This window comes from Sprattus sprattus (assembly GCF_963457725.1).
Source record: "Sprattus sprattus genome assembly, chromosome: 2".
Lineage (NCBI taxonomy): Eukaryota > Metazoa > Chordata > Actinopteri > Clupeiformes > Clupeidae > Sprattus > Sprattus sprattus.
Window position 1 is genome coordinate 54,346,947 of NC_137921.1, and position 18,924 is coordinate 54,365,870.

Genomic DNA, 18,924 nt, shown 5'->3' on the forward strand with positions numbered 1-18,924 from the left:
AAAATGGACAAATCCATAAAATCATGACACAAAACTTTTGAAATGGCTAAAATGAGCAAGCTTGACAATTACACAAGCAAACTCCTGTGTCCATATTTGGTGGTGTCAGACCATGTACTGCCTGTCTCCTGCCCGTGAAGAACGTGTGTGGTTGGACACCTGAGATGGAAGGAAAGACTACCACACCACGGTGAAAATGATTGCGGGAAACAGATCTTTGGAACACAGTTCATATGAACATTGTGTAGTTCTACTTAGCAGACCTGCTGTAGGAGGTCGTAGGGGTGCTGTTTACTGTACACACCTCGCGGGTCAGTGGAGGCCAGACTAACCTCTGCCACTAACACACAATCTTTCTCTGTCTTTCGCGCCGCAAATAGGAGAAAAACAGAGAGGTCAAGTACAGACAGTAAAAATACTTAGGAATTCTGGGTTCTGTATTTTAGATATTGGTGAGAATGAGTTGGTAGTTTGCTTTGGCTGAGAACACTGATTAAGGGTATGACAGAGATTTTAATTTTAGTTGGTAAGTAAACAAGAAAATTATTTGAACTTGTATTACTCTCAACATCTAATGAATGAAATTTTTTTTTTTTCTATACGTATTTTCAGGTTTGATTTACTTAAATGAAGGAAGCCTGCTTGCCTGACGGTCAACTGAATTTTAATTCCACTGTACCTTTTCTTCGAGTGTCCAGTAGAAGGCAGTGTTGCATAGATTTCAGGTTTCCCCCCATTTCCTTCTCCTCACCTGACGTTGTCAGATTTCACAGTTTAGGAGTGTAGAATGACAGGTAAATTACATAGCTTCAACAGAATGCAGCCTTTACAAAACAAACCTTGTCCCTTGGATCTTTCTGAAGCTTTTTGACATTCTGTGCTTTATGGCAAAATCTGATTTCATGGGATAGCTTCCATTGACCCCTCTTTGTCCCTTGCTTGCAAAACAATCCAAGATAAATGCAACTAGAGAGGTAGTGTTCTGAAAAAGAGGAAAAAAAACAATGAATTCAGACATCAAATATTATTGCCATTTGTGATTTGTCAATCAGTTTAATGTATTGGTGGGTAGATAAAGGCAGTGAACTGAATATCAAAGGATGATCAATATTTGAAATCATATTTGAAATGGGCAATCAGATGGAAACTTTAAAATGAAATATTATTTAATGTTGTTCTTTTTCCTGAGCTACACAAGAAGGGCAAAGTCTACAAATGCACAGTTGTGACACAGGAATGAAACAACAAAAGAATGAAACACTATTCCAGTCTACTGATGAAGCTTTTTCTGTTTTTCCCTTCACTAATAAATGTCAGCAAGGCTGAATTCTCGAGGCGCGCACCTCGTTTGTGAAATTCTGTCACTTCACGCAGTCCTGCTAGCACTTCCCAGTGACTCTCAGCTGGGGACCACAGTGGCTGGCAAGCTCAGACACACACATTTTTTCAATTCCTGCAGCAATCCAATAACTCACCAAAATGTGTGGAGTCACTGGAATCACTTCCCTTTGCTAACCATAATTCAGAATAGTGAAAAAACATGATTGTGGACATCTGGTTCCTTTCCTGGCTTCAGTGAAACAGCTCTAGCCCTGGCAGAGAGCCGCACTGCCACCCTCTATGGCTCCGGCTGACAGATGCAGATCAAATCCACCACTAAAGAGGAGGACCACTTCAGAGAACAAGAGAATACATTTACACACCACCAGTTGGACACAAGGAGAAATGTTAGGATGATGATGGTGATGATGATGATGATGATATGTTATTTATGTGATAAGTAGAATGCAATGATGCAAGGTAAAAGCAGACATGGAAACAAAATATAGCCATCCCAAACCAGAATTTTTTTTTCTGGGTTATCTAAAACATAAAAAAACAACATGTGTTAACAATGGTTTAACCAGAGACTGTGGGTTTTGATGTGTACATGCATGTTGTGGCAAACTGTTCTAAAAAATATCAACAAATATCTGCATTGATTTGGACCACTAATATCAAATCTGTAAAGCAACACTTTGATTTACAAGTGAAAATGCATTCCGTGGTGTTTGGGTGTTCAGAAATTCTCCAACTGCATACCTTCATCTCACTGAGGTCTTCAGCTGGAAACTTCTTCCTGCTATTCCTGGTTTTAAAGTCCAAACGGACTTGCAGAACATAAAAGGTAACAGGGGAAGCACGACACTCACGAACGCACAAAGTCAGGAAGTCGTCTACTAAACAAGGGTGTTTGTATTCATGCCTTTTTCCCTCTCTGATTGTTGACAGATGCTTTTACGTTCCAGGTTGTTAAACGGCAGAGGAGGGGAAGGCATGGCACAAAACAAATATTTTTTCCTCAATTGTAGTCATGTTAGCATACATATTATATTCAGCATAGCATAAACACTTCCTTTGAAGTCACTGTGCTTTGGCCACAAAGTGGTCATGGAGATATCAAAGCTTTCAGGGGGAAGTCATAGGACTGAGCATAATCGTTGACCAACCATGCACCGACGGAGAGGACTGACGGGAACCCGAGTGTGATGCAGTGGCCTTGGTCTCCCGCTCTCCCCTCCTCTTGAAAATGAGCCTGATCTGTTGTTGACTTTCCATTTGACTGCAGTCTCTGGTCAAACGAGTTACAGAGCTGAGACACTAATAGGGACCTGATGCACAAGTGTTCCAACGATTAGAAACACACAGCAGCCGGGCCAGGCAAAGCCTCCACTCTCCTGGGCACTAAAGCCAGCCGTACGCTTTAGCGCGATCCAAAATGTTTCAATTTGCCAGAGGAGGCCAGGGAAACCCGTCAAGTTCATTGTTTTTCTTTCGAAAATGACTTGCCTGCTATCAGATGCTATAAGACCGAGAATAATTTAACACAGCACTCTCAGAAGGGGCTTTTTACTGTAACCTCTGAGGTAATTTTAAACATAGCACAGTTTGTATCTCAGTATCAATATGCAAATGTTAAATAGACTTCAGAAAAAGAAAACACTTCATTATCCGAACAGATTACATGATGCAATACATGCAACTGCATGACACTATCCCGCAAACACCTAAAAGATCCTCCCTATTAATGGTCTTACATGAGGTCTTCCCTGTAATGAAAAAGTACACCAGTTTGTAGGCTCAATATGATACTAATCTATGTTCATGGAAACACATTCTGTTTACACAAAAAGAATGAAGCTAAAATTCCAAAAAGGGGTTTAAGGGGCTACATAACAAATAGTCTGACCTTTGTCTTAAAGGCACAGTCCTCAATTCTGGTAGTTGAGCTAAAAGGCCAATCACTCATGAAGCAGCATGAACTAGCCGTAGTGTATGGCTTCATCTGAGCCATCTTGTTTGTTTCCCATTTACAGAGCCGGGACTTTTTTTGAATGGACAGCTGGTGGAACGTGAAGAGAATTTCACTGAATTCAACAAAAAGTGTAACGTGATATAATCCATCACTGCACTTTTAAGAACTTACTTATTCTCTGTTTCTCTTTCCAAATGAATGTGTATGTCCTGCTTTTCTCCCAAGTATAGCGCTGAGCGTGTCCTTTGCCAGCAGCCACCAGAGGCTGGCAGAGACGAGCTAGGCGGGAGTTCAGAGACGGGGGTTGAGTCATGGCCACAAACACCATCTGCCTCCGGGTTCCTAACTAAGCCAGTGTGTGCTCTCTCTCTTGCTCTTGCTCTCTACCTCTCTCGCTCTCAACACAGCGGCGCAGCAATATCTTGGCATTTCCTATTTACATTTTTTAAAGGATGTTGGTGATAAACATCTTTAAGACATAAATGAAGTCTCTTACATTTCATGGACATTCAAATAAAACTGAATCTGAAAGAGCAGAAAATGGGCCCTTTAAAAGAGATGAGTGATGGGTTGGCATCTATGACCTTCCTCTGGTCGTGTTTCTTTTTTCAGAAAACATCCCTTACTGTCCTTCAGCTCTATATATATCCATGAACCTCAGAAGACATCTTAATGGATCATCACAATCCATTCATCCATTTTGGCTGTGGTAGGGACAAACAAACACACACAACTTTTTGAGGGATGTCTTTTCCGTGTGAGCAGTTATAAAACTCGGACCTGAGTTTCTTCCTGATTAAAAACAGCCCCACAGACACTCAGAAGGAATTCCAAGCAACACGGAGGTATGCCAAAACGGCAAAGCATAACATGTTCCCTACAAACAAGTAATTTCGCCATTGTGCCACTCAAAGCTAACAGGACAGTGCTTTGTGTGTATGTGTGTGTGTGTATTGTGTCTGAGTGTGCGTGTTTGTGTCAGAGTGCGTGTGCGTGCATGTCTGTGAGAGAGATAGAGGCACAAAGCTCTAACCCTCAGACGCTGATGTCTTTCTTGGCACATCTAAATGCATCAGAAAGAGTGGTAATGAGTAGCGGCCAAAGCTGTCACCGAGACATCCTCATGTCAGCCATCAGAGTCCCATCAGCCACCCACATGCTGCTCATGCGACCTTCACCCATCGCTCCACTCACCCTTGGGCTCCCTGCACCTACTCCCCAGCACATATGCCCCACAGATGACGCCATCAGCACTAGCTTCAATTCACATAACAACTTAACATGGCACATTGGGCAACCAGCCACCAGTACCAAAATAGTGGGCTAACCCATGGCTAGTGGCATTGCTCTGGGTGTGTGGTGGTCTTCTAAGGGTAATAATATTCTGTGGGAGGCTTGCAGATCGAGCACAAAGCCTAGAAAATAGCACAGCTGCTCACGAAGCGCAATTTCTTACAAACTTTGTTACTTGACCTTGAGACAAGATAGTTGAACAAAGCTATACCTGGAAATGCTGTAGCATCTCCCACTGGTGGTGAGAGTGGTTTGTTGTAGCATCTCCCACTGGTGGTGAGAGTGGTTTGTTGTATCATCTCCTACTGGTGGTGAGAGTGGTTTGTTGTAGCATCTCCTACTGGTGGTGAGAGTGGTTTGTTGTAGCATCTTCTACTGGTGGTGAGAGTGGTTTGTTGTAGCATCTTCTGGTGGTGAGAGTGGTTTGTTGTAGCATCTTCTACTGGTGGTGAGAGTGGTTTGTTGTAGCATCTCCTACTAGTGGTGAGAGTGGTTTGTTGTAGCATCTCCTACTGGTGGTGAGAGTGGTTTGTTGTAGCATCTTGGTGGTGAGAGTGGTTTGTTGTAGCATCTTCTACTGGTGGTGAGACTGGTTTGTTGTAGAATATTGGTGGTGAGTGGTTTGTTGTAGCATCTTCTACTGGTGGTGAGAGTGGTTTGTTGTTCCATCTCCTACTGGTGGTGAGAGTGGTTTGTTGGCAAAAACTCAGAACTTATGATTTTGCTCTGCAGGAGAAGCGGCTCTCCAAGCTAACAACACTTAATTCCAGGGGCGGAGTGGGACACAAAAATCCACCGGGACAATTCTAACTGCACCGGCCCACCACCGGCCCACAACGTGCCCACAACGTGCCCACAACTGGCCCAACCCGCATCCCCTCCACCTCCCATATATCAACTACAGAAACAAACGGGCGGCTTTTGATCATTATTGTTAGATTTAGAGTTGATGTGTGGGTGACAGACATGACAGTGACAGTGACAGTGTATTTGTATATGTACATTTATGGAAATACGGAACAAATCGCGTCCCGTATTGCCGTATTGGCTCAAATGTTATGCTAATTCGCAACAACGTGTCCTGTCAACTCACTCGCATCTAGTTGACGGCTGGTTGAATAAATCCGTAATTCTTGTACATTTTGATGCACTTTCCTCCTGCATCCGCCTCTTTTTCAGTCTGGCCTTTTTGCCCCCTCCTTTCTCCTTTCTCTTATGTCCCTCCATCAGGTACGCTTCACCTGCTCTCTCTCCCTGATAGCCGCTAATTTATCTCCCTAGGTTCACTTGATAAAGGCAGAACGATACACATTTCCCATGATGCTTTGCTCGACCATTCTACATTCAACAAAAAAACGAATTAAATCGCTGGCCAATTTATATTTGTGGTCATGAAAGTAATGGAGCGTCTGAATAAAAAGAATTACATCAATATAGGAGGCTAAACAAAAATCAGAAGGTTGGATTAATGGGAGTGAGTTTGACAGACGCCACCATAGGTGTGATGTACAGAGACAAATAGCGCTATAAATAGTGGTTGGACGGCCCAATGCTGTAACTTTCGGAGAATTTAGAGATTTTCACGGGACCATGATTTGACGTACATGCAAATTCGATGGGCCGCTCATGGCTTTGACTCAACGGCTGCGAAGGCCGGCCTGCAGGCTGGTTCTCGACAGATAATTGGCCGACAGGCCCACCGGGAAAAATCCCGGTGCTCCCGATGGCCACTCCGCCCCTGCTTAATTCTTTTCCAGACTTGACTACTTTAGCAGGGTAACAACCAACAGACAGCGGAATTGAAGGCTTACTTCAGCACCATTTATTTTCTTCACTTGTGTTAATGAAGAGTAACACATTTCCTAGTCAAAACCTATTTCATGTGCCAAGATATGTGGGTTGGGGGTGTTTCAACACCCTAACAGATATGAAAGCATAGAAACAGTTGACTTTGGATTGCAGTTCCGCGGAATTAATCACATTAGAGATTAACATACGGTTAAAAGTAATATGGTAACATCATTTTCTCTGCAGTAACTAAGATTTGATACGAATATAAAATTGATTGGGGTATGTGTAGCTGCTTAAACAGTAGAAGAAAGATAAAGGGACATCTGTCCAAAACATTAAAACATGTTTAAAAAAATATATTGAAATTTCTTGTTTTTCTTTTGTTGAACCATTGTACAATAGTAAATGAACTCATTGCTATGAGTCATGACAATACAACAACTAAAGATAACTGATTGTTGATACTTTCTGTTTGAATCAAATAACTGCTTTGAACTCTAACTTGGTGTTGCATTGGTTTAAAAAGTTTAAATGCACCAAACACCAGTATTTTCGCATGGTTGTCTGTAAATATAAATGTATGTTGTAATATTTGTCAGGTCATTGTATCATCATTTTATCATCATATCGGTGTGTTTTGTTTAAAATGTATGGTCGACCATTCAATTAAAGTGTGAATCCATTTATAAATATATACAGTATACTGTATATATAGTGTGTGACTGTGATCTGACAAAGTTATAATAAAGTATATGTCACATAAATAGATAGAGTTGGAGATCATTTGGCAACAAGATCTATCCCACAATGCAGGTCCAAGTACTGAAAAAATTATAATATTCAAATCCAGTTTGTCACTTGGAGAAGATCTTCCATTTCCAATTCCTAACATAATGGCACCTTTGTTGTGACCGCAGATTAGTCACTAGAACTGAACTTCGTAAATATCTCTTTCCCCCAGAGTCAGTTTCCTGAAGCCTCACAATTTGTTCATTGTACCTTTGAAATTCTCTTTCAGGACTTCTTCAATGGTGTGTGGGACCTGGTGTCTTTGATCTGTCCATTTAGAAGTATTAAGTGTTCTTAGGGTTTTGCTTAGCAGGCTAAATTAGCCCGTCCATCTCTCTGACAGTTCAATGAAATGAGCCCAGGCATACAAGAGAAGCCTTGGAACAACTGTAAAGCAAAAGGACTTGAAAAAGATCTTTGACGATTGACAGTATCTTTTACACTTAAAAGTGAAGCTTTGTGCACCACTTCAATTACTGTGAAAGGCTTCCCTTGTACAATTGTTCATAAACAACCTTATTACGTCAGTGGGGTTTTTCAAAATATATGCCTCTTCAAAATCATCCATGGCACACTGGATGCATCACAGGCCTCATAAATCCCACTCAAACAGACATCTCCAAAATTAGTCTTGCAGCCAGTTGATGAATGAACACATTACTTGAAAATCATCAGCATGGGTGATATACATGATGCATTTTTTTTGGCTAAGGGCCGTACACACAAGATAAGGCACTGGAAGAAAAATGAGAGCGAGTGAGGAAAAATGGAGAGATAGAGACACAAGGCAGAGAGGAGAACATGGGACACAAAGGACAATGAGGGGATTGAAGGTGATCTCCCTCAGGTAAACTGGGCTGCCAGCCAGCAACTCACTCTAGCTCGCAGGCTGCCCTGAATGGGAACAGAGGTCCATGCTCTGTCACACACTTTGATTGCACCTGCATATTTGTGTAACCCTTTCAATGACATGCAGGTACAGTGTGTTCAGAGATAGGTGGAACCATCAGATTAAAAGAGAAGACATATGAAGCATGTTATTAAAAATAAAATGTAATTTATAGTGATTATAGAGAGGAACATCCTCACAGTTGCCTAATATTAAAAATATTTCCAAGGATACCAAATATGATACGATACATTCATGATATTTGTATGTTTTTGCTTCATCCATATTATGTCTTAATGGCAGACACTACATGTTTAATACATGTGGCTGGTAAGAAGCTGTAGGACTATTTTAATTTCCCTAATCAAGGATGTAAACATAGAAGTGAAAATAATTTCACAGTCTATAAATAATGCCCAGAGAGTTGTACAGAGCGGTGGTACTGAATATGGGGTAAATGTAAGAAATGGATTAAAATGATAATTCATAAGAACTATAACATCTACACACCATAATTATGTTTTTCATGTTAAAATTTCCCAGGCCCATAAAATAGTGCAAAAATGCAGAGACCTGAACAAAAGATCAATATGGCTAGAATTATCAGAAAACATATTTTTTTACGATTTCTTTAGAACATCCAGATCATCCAGATATTGTTGGGCTATTTCTGACCACAAAACTCCAACTGCACCTTTTGACTGTGCCAAGTTTACCAATAAGTATGATGTAATGTAATGTCATGAATGGCAGGAAGCAGAGACAGAGATAAGGCTTGAGGCCCTGCTGAGGCCCTGGCGTTGTGGTATATTTGCTCCTGCTCTTTCTGTCTCAGGCCCACTGCATTCAAACAGATCCCCTCTGGTGGTGAAATGATTGTAGGGAAACACTGTGGCCATGGCCCGCTCCCTTAACCACTACTTAGCATAATTAATTTGATCAGTCTGCAGTAAGGCTCAGTGCTTCCCTGCCTTCTGCCACTGTATATCATGTCCTTGTGCCAACCACTCCAGCTGTGGACTTCACGCTGCACTGGACAGACATGCTTTGGCCAACTCGTGAGCAGTGAATGTCTGAGGATAAACACTGGACATTACAGTGAGATGGGAGAGGAAATTTGTCAAGATACATGACCCTCAGTTAAAGTTCAAGCTGAATCTTATTTTGTACACAGTATTAATGAATAGTGTATTACAGCCATGGTGGTGCTGGCTGACACAGACTGTAGATCCACCAAATGAATTCATTGGAAGCTAACATGCTCCCCATTTTGTTTGATATCTGGGCAGCAAATTAAATCGGTCCAGCTTATTTACTTTTTATTTTGGAACAATTAACAAAAAGTGAACAATGACAATATTAAGTGATGAGATGAGTTTCAGAGAAATTAAAGCTTATTTTTTAAGTTTCACATCTAAAGTGCAGTTATATTACACATGAGAGACAAAGCCACAACGTAAATTATGTACATCTCAAGACACCTCTCTTGGTAAAAAAAAAGTGTGTTTCTACACCAAATCCAAATACGTATCCCACAGAAAACCGCTTTCATGCGCAGAAGAAAAAAGTGTTTGTTTTTTTGTGCATCTAATTGGACAGACAGCAGTGTCTTTTTTTCCTTCTGGAAAGCGAACAGTGTAGAAACATATGTTCACCAAACCCCAGCAGATGTCCCACTCGTGGTTCCAGCATTAGCCCAGTTGAAGCATGCAAACCATAGCAAGCCCTTTGTGCTCATCTGCCACAGGCACTTTTCCCCTGGCTTAACGTCTCCATTTTGTTCAAAGTCGGAGCACATTTGCTCAACTTTCTCCCCCCCTCCCTCCTCCTTTTAGAAAGGTCAGTGCATTTTAAACAGAATAACCTACAGTTTTTCCACACGGAAAAGAGGAAAATAAAGAGAAAAGGGCTAATTGTATTCAAATGCAGGGGAAATGTCAACACCAGTGTGGGAAAGAGGCCGTGATCATATTAGTGGCTCATCTATGATTATGTAGAATGGAGAGTGAAGAGGAGGCCAGACAGAAGACAGAATATAGGGGTGTGTGCCATCTGCAGCTTGCCCTTCTCTTGGCAGCGCCCTTCACTCTCTCTGCCATCCAGCGATCGCAGATTATGAGACGGGCAGAGGCGACCTGGCATCCTCACAGACCTGGTGTAGCTGCGTCCCTTGAGAGGTTTTTAAGAAGCCGGTGCATGGCATCATACCATGAACATTAGGAGAAAACAGCTGTCACCCGTGGAATCACACATGACAACAAAGTCGTAGTTTTATTGGTCTTCCTTTCTGCCATTCTGTTATGCTTAAAGTATTCTGATTCATCAAAAAGGGAGGAATATTTGGTCCTGAACAATTCCCTTGATTTGCAAGTATCTCCTATGACATTCTATCTGCAAAATTGTCACTTGAATATCAACCACACACACACACACACACACACACACACACACACACACACACTTAAAACAATAAGCATCCAAAAGCATCCAGCAAGTTGTCTTAGGTCTTTGGCCAGCTTTTGGACATTTCAGGGTCAGTGGCTTGAAAGAGACCTTGGCTCCTTCCCCAGGGAGCCTGGAAAACAGCCCCAGAGCCAGACCTCCTCCCTGGGGGTCCTCAGGTCTGGCGGGAGGGTGGTGAGCTACAGCCAGCCAGGACGTGGGTCCATGGCCAGGGCTGTGATTCACTCTGTGACTGGACCCAAGTCCTGAAATCTGATCTGATCATTTCAGCTTCCATTCCCCATCCAGCGGCCAAGTTTAAATGCTGACCTGTGATATCACACACTCAAAGAGAAGCATTGACACTTCTACAGGCAGAAAGTGTACCATGCTTCCAGATACATGTCTGTATATTAGAGAAAATGGAGATCTCACAAATTGCATACAAAAATGTGTGACTGTTTACATGAATTCCAATTTAAATTATTATCATGCAACAACTTTCACCTTCAAATATCAGTTTCAGAGTCACTGAAACGGTCATGTGTAGTCATTTTTGCTACTGGCAAGAGCCCCTGCAGCTTTGCACCTGTACCTGAGTGTTATTATGACAGGTACGAAAGCCTGTACAAGGTACGAGTTTATACATTATTCTATATTATTCTTTAAGGCACAGCGTCATTACATGGGGATGTTCTTTTTTTTTGGGTGGGGGGGTTTGACGGATGTTTTTATTTAAATTTCTTTTAAGGGGGTAAGGGCTACCAGGTTTATCTGTGAAATAATCACATAATTCAATAATTTACATTCCCTGTCATAACACTTCAAGGGTTACAGTGCAATCCTTTTTGCCTTCCTCAATGCAAAGTCATCAATTATATCATAGTATGAAATCTGACCACCAACCTCATGGATAATAATGATTACAGCCAGACCACTGAGGCATTCTTGGGCCATGGTTGACCTCAGGTACGTTTTCGGCTGAAGCTATTGTTACTGGTAGCGTTGCACTGATCCACAGAGCAAAACACAAGTTGGGATGTATTGAGCAGTGAGCTGCTTTGCATGTATGAATTTCAACTCAAGAGTTGCCATGCTCTTTGATGGCCAGTAAGGTACATTTTCTAACTCCTGGGTCAGCTCCTTTCCATCCAAATCAGATTGGCCTCCATGGCTCACGGTGTGTGCAAGTGCCTCCGCCTGCTTCATCAGCTCTTGGTGTGGCAGGTCTTGGAAGTTTGATAGAATGCCAAACGTGTCTTCCACATCTTCAACAGTGGCAAACCTCTCCTTTTGTGCTGACACGGCAGCATCCACTAGCCTGGTGACACCAGGCTCATTTCAGAATTGCGGGTACATTTCACATGGAGGAAGAAAACTAAAATTGGGATTGTTTTTTTTTCATCAAACTTTTTTATTTCATAGAACACACTTTAAATTTAACATTTCTAGTATTTGCTGAGCTTAAACCTGTAACATTTAAAAACATTTTATCTGAAAAACAATGTAGTTGCAGAAAATCTGTCAACTCTGTTGCAGACAAATTGGGTAAAATACATAAAGTAAACAAACGTCAAACAATTTAAAAGCCTGTTTTGTGTCTCTAAATCCATTAAGGAAATCTTTTGGTGCGATAAGATAAATACTTTTTGTTTTGGAGTAAAAATATCACCACATTTAATTGAAATGTTGCCACAGCGTTGTGCAATTTCTGTAAACATACCTGTAAAAATGAATGAAATACTTTGAAAGTAAGAATAAGAATATTATTAGTAAGAATATTATTTAGAACACAGCTTATAGTAGATTTGTTAACAATAAAACATATTTGATGATTATTTTTTAAGCAAAACCTTAAAACAAACAGAGTTGAAAGTGATGTTAACAGAGTTGATATGAATAACAGAGTTGACCAACCGTATTTAAAACCGAATTCATTTCTGCCTGACTCTGAAACATTTAAAAATGTAGATACAATTATTTAACTGCAATATGTCTCCCCATTACTAATCTGGAAAGTAACATTTTTTTTTACTGAACATGTTCTGCCAAAGTCAGTGGCAGCCAGGAATTGACCCAGAAAATAGGCAAACAAACAGCTAAAGGGTCCCACTTATTAATCAGAATCTAGAGATGGCCTTGTGAGCTTCACAATCTGTTTAGTCGCTGGTGATTTCAGCCCAAATTTCTTTGTCTATTTCAACATGACGGCCTGTCACTGGGGTTGGTTGTGGAATGATTCTGAGGACATCATCAAAGGGATACCACAAAGTATCCTCACGGCTAGGCCAGAAGAACCGATTGCTCCCCACTCTGTGCATGCATGTGACTTTTGCATGTGTCTCATTGACCTCGACAATGGTCCCAGGATAAATACCAGCATCATATTTGATGACGCACCACTGTCCAATGACATCTTTGCTTTCCCAATTGATTGCATCTGTTGTCTGTACTTGTTGCTGTTCAGTGATGTCAGAAAATATGGGCTGAACATCAAGGTCAAATTCAAACCTTTTTGTGCAGTGACAAGAGCATTCCACCGGTAGCTGTTTTGGCATCCGCTGAACAGCGTTGTCCACAGTGTCCTCATCAATGTAGAACAGCTTTATAGAGGTCTTGGCATTCAGAAGACTTTCAAACAAACCTTTGGCATTTGGAATGTCTTTCCCTCCACTGACCAACCTATCTGCAGTTCTTTTTAAAGCCCCACCCGCCCCATCTGGAGCACCTTTTCCATGGGATGCTTCGAAGAAGCTCCACGTGCCCATCTGCAAGCCCTTGTTGAATAGCTCGGTGCTAAACTTGTAAAAGTTGCCTTTCTGGCAGTATTGGGTGCATGGTCCATCACTAAAAAAATGAACCAACGTCACGGATGGATGGTGAGTTTTCACGTGATCCAGCACAGGGGACAAGTGTGTCCATATGGCAGGGGGACTTTTGTCCTTTGATGGTGAGATTGTTGTGAAACACAAATGTTTGTCCACTCCACCCACATGGAGGATTCCCGTATGCAGGGTTGCTTGCTGCTGTGAGGATGCGAAGTGAACTGCCTGAATTTCTGCAGATAGTTTACAAGCATAATTCTCAGAAAAATCGATGTGAATCAAACACTCATGAGATCTCATGCTTTTCTTTAGCTCACGGTAGTGGTTAAATTGAGCCTTTATGTTAAACTGATGCCTCGTGAAAACTCTCAGCTGATCCTGGAACATGCTTATCATATCTCCAAGAGAACTCTCCATTTCCTTTTTTACAGTCATTCGCAGTGGCGGCTCGCCCATAGGGTGCGCTGGGGCTCCGCCCCCCCGCTGACCTGAATGCCTGTTTTTCTTTTCTTTTCTTTTTTAAATAATCTCTCATTTTGAAAAAATAACATGTGTTAATACAATGATATTGATGATTTTGCTTTAGAATGGGTTTAGAACTCTCCAAAATTATATTTACATTACATTCACTTTCAAGTTCCACGTTTAAAACGTGAACGTTTATCATTTTTGGTGTAGTAGCCAATAGGATGTCTTGCCGGGGCTCCTGGTCGATCAGCCCGTGTGTGCTGTATTTAAGCCAATGGCTCCCCTGTTGCTAGGCAAAAAAGAATACACATCCGCCAATCATCGTCGAGGAATGTTATGGGTTACGGGCGCTGAAGGCTAGAGCCCCTACCAAGATGCACCACTGCTTGTTAACAGGTATTTTCCATTCTAGCAGAGAAGTGTTAAGCATGGCGACGTCGGATGTAGTTGTGGGAGCTCAGCTAGCCCCAAATTCAGTCAAATCCTTACATCTGCATTCCTTTGGAAGAAGAACTTTTGCGGAAAAGCTAATTGTTAAACAACTCGGACCAGACAATCCAGAAGTGAAAATAACCCAACAGACGCGAGAAAAGGGGAAAACATACACCAGAAGCTTTTCCCGAGATTGGTTCGATCGAAAGGCATGGCTAGCTGTGGGTATGTCAATGCCATCTTTTGTTTTCTTTGCCTGCTGTTTAAAACAAGTGCGTGTGATAGACAGTTCGTGGACACAGACAGGAATGACAGAACTGAAGCATTGGTCAGAACGCGTTTAAAAACATGTGCGGTCAAGAGTGCAATTTGATGTTTCTAAGTTGTGAGCTGTTACTGTTTCATACCAGTTAAAATAATCTTTCTTCTCATACTCATACAGCTGCAGTATGTCTTTAAAAAAACTAAATTGTTGTAGTAACAAAAAACTGTTGTTCCCTAGTATAATTTATCGTTATGTGTTGGCACTTTCTATCTGGACATGGACCATAATAAACATGTAACTTGTTCATTATCATTACCTGTGAAACAGTTGATTTCTACATGGCAGATATATTAATATTGTCTTTAGACCATTGGTATTGACTGGTTTGAGTTATTTTATTGGTATAGGCAAGGGGCTGTTTTAAAACTGAGCAGCACTTCTCTGCATCAACAGCTCACGTCTCGTTTTTAATTTATTGGCCTACATGAAATAGCGAACAACAAATTTATCATTGTGAATGATTTGGGATCTCCGGCTGGCCACCCGAAAATGCACCAGAATGCAGGAAATCACATCTACGAAATTCAAAAATTTCTGGGGGATAACCCCCAGACCCCCCGCTCAAATAGCCCCACCAAAAAAGAAAATCACCAGCCGCCACTGGTCATTCGGACTGGTGGTATTTCTTTTGTTTACTTTCTTTGGTATGAAGCTTCTTTACAAGGAAGAATAGGTTTTCATGAGCTTTACAGAGACAGGTTTCTCTGTCAGATATGGCTGGGTGGACAACCCAGAAAGGACGCATGGAGCAGAAAAGCGTGTAAGACAGCTGACTTGAAGGATACTCAAGATGGAATTTGCGATGCAGATTTTTCATAGTATCATTTAGAAACCGTTTCTGCATTTTTACTTTTCCTCTTGTAATGGTCTGCTTTTTTCCTGCAGTCAAGCGGCTAACATCATCTCGCATCAAGAATTCTCTGACCTTCTTTTGGAGCTTGCTTTGTGTTGATTGATATTTTCTTCTTTGAAAGCCTGATTCAATTTGGTTAATTTTGGCGAACCGGTTTCTTGAAAAACCAAGTGAGGTCTGTGCTGTTTTCTGTTGTTTGTAATGTTTTAGCATTTTAGTAACTCGCTCTTCTTTAGCGTCCTGGTATTTTTGTTTGATATTCTCTATCAACACATTATGAAAAAGGAGTGTTCTTTGAACTTCAGCAGGAAGTTTATGTCTTCCTATCTGTTTCTGTGTTTTTGACCAAGGGGAATCAGACACCTGTGTCCGTCGCTGGAGGCGTTTTTGGTATTTTCTGACAGCAGTTGTTTTCTTTGCCAGCAAAATCTTTAATTTTTTAATCTCTCTATATAATTTGGAGTTCTTCCGTTTTAGTTTTCTTCATCCTGACCTCCTTGTCTGAAACAATAAAAACAAATGACATTCTAATTAAAGTTAAAGTATGAATACAGAATGTGCCTTTAAGACACAACACTTTGGACAGTTCAGTTACATATCACCATGCTGACAGCCCTAATAAAGAACTAAACATCTCAATCTATCAGTGACTTACTGTACAGTTACTCTATAGAATATAATCATAAACTCATGGACCTATGCAGTCATCTAATCTAACCTGGATGGCTGTGGTTCAGGGCCTGGTTCAGGACTTGGCGGTGGTGTCGTCTCTGAAATGCTCTGCCTTCTTGCTCTGCACCTCTGCTGAGCCTCTCTCCAATACCTGCGTTTCTGTCTATGCTCCCGTTGACTCAAATCAGCCGCTCTGCTTGTCTGCCCTGCATTCCTCCTTTTGTTCCATCTATTTCTGTCTTTTTGCTTATTTTCTGCTCTCCGTCCAGGGTCGGCATTTCGCCTTGCCCTGTATTGCCGTTGCCTTTCTGCTGCTGAAAGCTTCATCTTCAACTACCTACAACATAAATTATTCAATTTCCTTAAACTGGAAAGGTATAGCACTGATGTGCCCTTTACAAAATACATAAATAAATAAGTATATTCCTCAACATACTCAAATAAGATTGGAAACATTTGACTCAGTTAGTCATTGTCAACTCTGTTATGCATTGTCAACTCTGTTACTGGTGTAATGGTAACAGAGTTGACATAACAGAGTTGATATTTTCAGCCATTTTCTGCCTTAACTACATGTGCTAGCTACCAATGAGATACCACATGGCATGTCTAAAAAGATAATTCTATGGATTTGATCATGTCATTTGTTTTTAAAAGTTGATTGATTGATTCACTATGATTTGACAATAACAGATTTGACAAGTAATTAATCTACTATTGGTGTATTATAAACATTTTTTATAAAATAATGGGAGGAGAAGAATGACATACCTTACTGCCTTCCACATGCTTTCTGCCAGAGGAAGTGACATCACAGGAAGCAGGTCTCATGTACTTATATGAATGCATTCGACATTATTATGGAGTTTTATAACAGAAATAACAGAGTTGACCAGAACGTATGGACAGACAAAAAACATATTTTTTATATACTGAAATTTCATATAATACAGAAAATAGATATGCTGTACTTTTGATATTATTAATGTTAATAGAGTGAGTACAAAAAAAATGAAAATTAGATTCAATTATCTAATTTTAATTCAAGTTCAATCTATGAACCCTGAGCCGAAGACAGTCAATATTGGATGGGGTGGGACTTATCAGGCTAATATTTTCTGTATACATTTTGTCAAAAATACACATCAAACAATATTATTTGTTAAAGTTTAATTAAATTATTAGTATTATTCAAAACTGATTCAATAAAGACTTGTCTGGGGAGGAATAACAAAGGGTGTATCTAGGAGACACGAAATGTATCCCCAATTCTGAAATGAGCCACCAGCCTACGTATTTCCGCCTGAATTGATTTCAAGCTCATACTCAGTCTGGCCCAACCCCGTTGACAATCGTCTCCAGGACTCAAAATCCAACCGCACCAATCAGCGAACAGTTCAGGGCCCAGTTTCCCGAACGCGCACTTAGCCTAAAAAGCACTTGAAATCGCTCGTAAGAGGATTCCTACGTTGCAGACGGGTTTCCCAACGCCACACTTAGCTTAAGTGTATCTTTCATTGAGAGGAATTCTACGTGTGGTCAGGACCAGTAGTAACTTCACACTTAGCGATTTAATCCACCAGGGGCGTCGTTCGACCGTCGTTCGGAAGAAACGGGAATAAAAAAAAAAACATGGCTACTTGAAGCGAGGAATATTTTACATGAATAAAGCTATCTACACAACTTTTTATATGTTTATAATGACTCGGTTTGATCGGAAATGTGCTACGCGACCAATGCAGAGTATTTAGGTCTTGACTGAAGCTTTCAAACAGTAGTTTGATGGCACATTTAGCGCTTATGCCACCACTCCATTGGCTTATATGGTAGCTTCTAGCTAGATGGTTGTATACATATATATTTGCAATGTTCTTCATTGAAACTTTTTTTAAATCGCTAGTTTCATAGCTCATACAGTCACGCATGACGTACGCTTCAAACCCCTCAACACCTTATCCAGGGGTGTCGTTCGGCCTATTGTAGAAGAAATCCAAACGATGTTTCTGTGTATAGCACATCATGAGAATGTCATTGTTTCACCTGCCTATTCCCATCAAAATAGAAATAAAGAATATTGAGTATTTGAAAATAAAGATTAGGCTATACAAAACTAGTGCAGTGCCCGTAGGAATTATGCATTCTGTAGTGTTAGCAGACGTAGGGCTGTTGGGTAGTGTAATGGCAAGACATATTTGCACTCCACATAGGTACAGGTTACACTGAAGTATTATTGTGATGCATGTTTCCTTTTCATTAAGAAATGTGTTAATGGTAGCCTTTTTGGAGAGTTACCAACAAATAAAGTTTGAGATTATGTAGTGGATGCAGTTGAATATACTGTAGATGTCAACGTTGCTGTCTAAACTATAAACTAAATGTCATAAAGAAAGACATTATTTAAAATGAAGTTATGGTTGAAATAGGATCACTTCTTTATTGTAAGGGTAAGTGTAGGGCAAGAATGGTCATGCAGTTGGACTCAAATGTAGGTTAATTTTATTGAATGTATGTAGCCTACTGTACTGTATGACTTCGATGATGCTAGCTTTGACAGCCCACTCTCAGACAGATCGTAATAAATGTCCTTACAATGGGAACACAGTTTAAATAGGCTTCTCTGCTGGAGATGGCGTTACTATCCCCGCCCCGAATTTAGTGCACATTGCACGTTCGATGCACGCATAGGCTAGCTAATTTCACAGCAATTAACGTAAACAGGTTAACCTGACGTAAACAGCTCCTAAGAGCTACTTAAGAACTCGTGCACGTTGCGCTCGTGCACCTTGACTTTAAGTTGATGGTTGGGAAACCCTCGTAAGTAGAAGGAGTTCGGCCGTCAACGATGTCGCG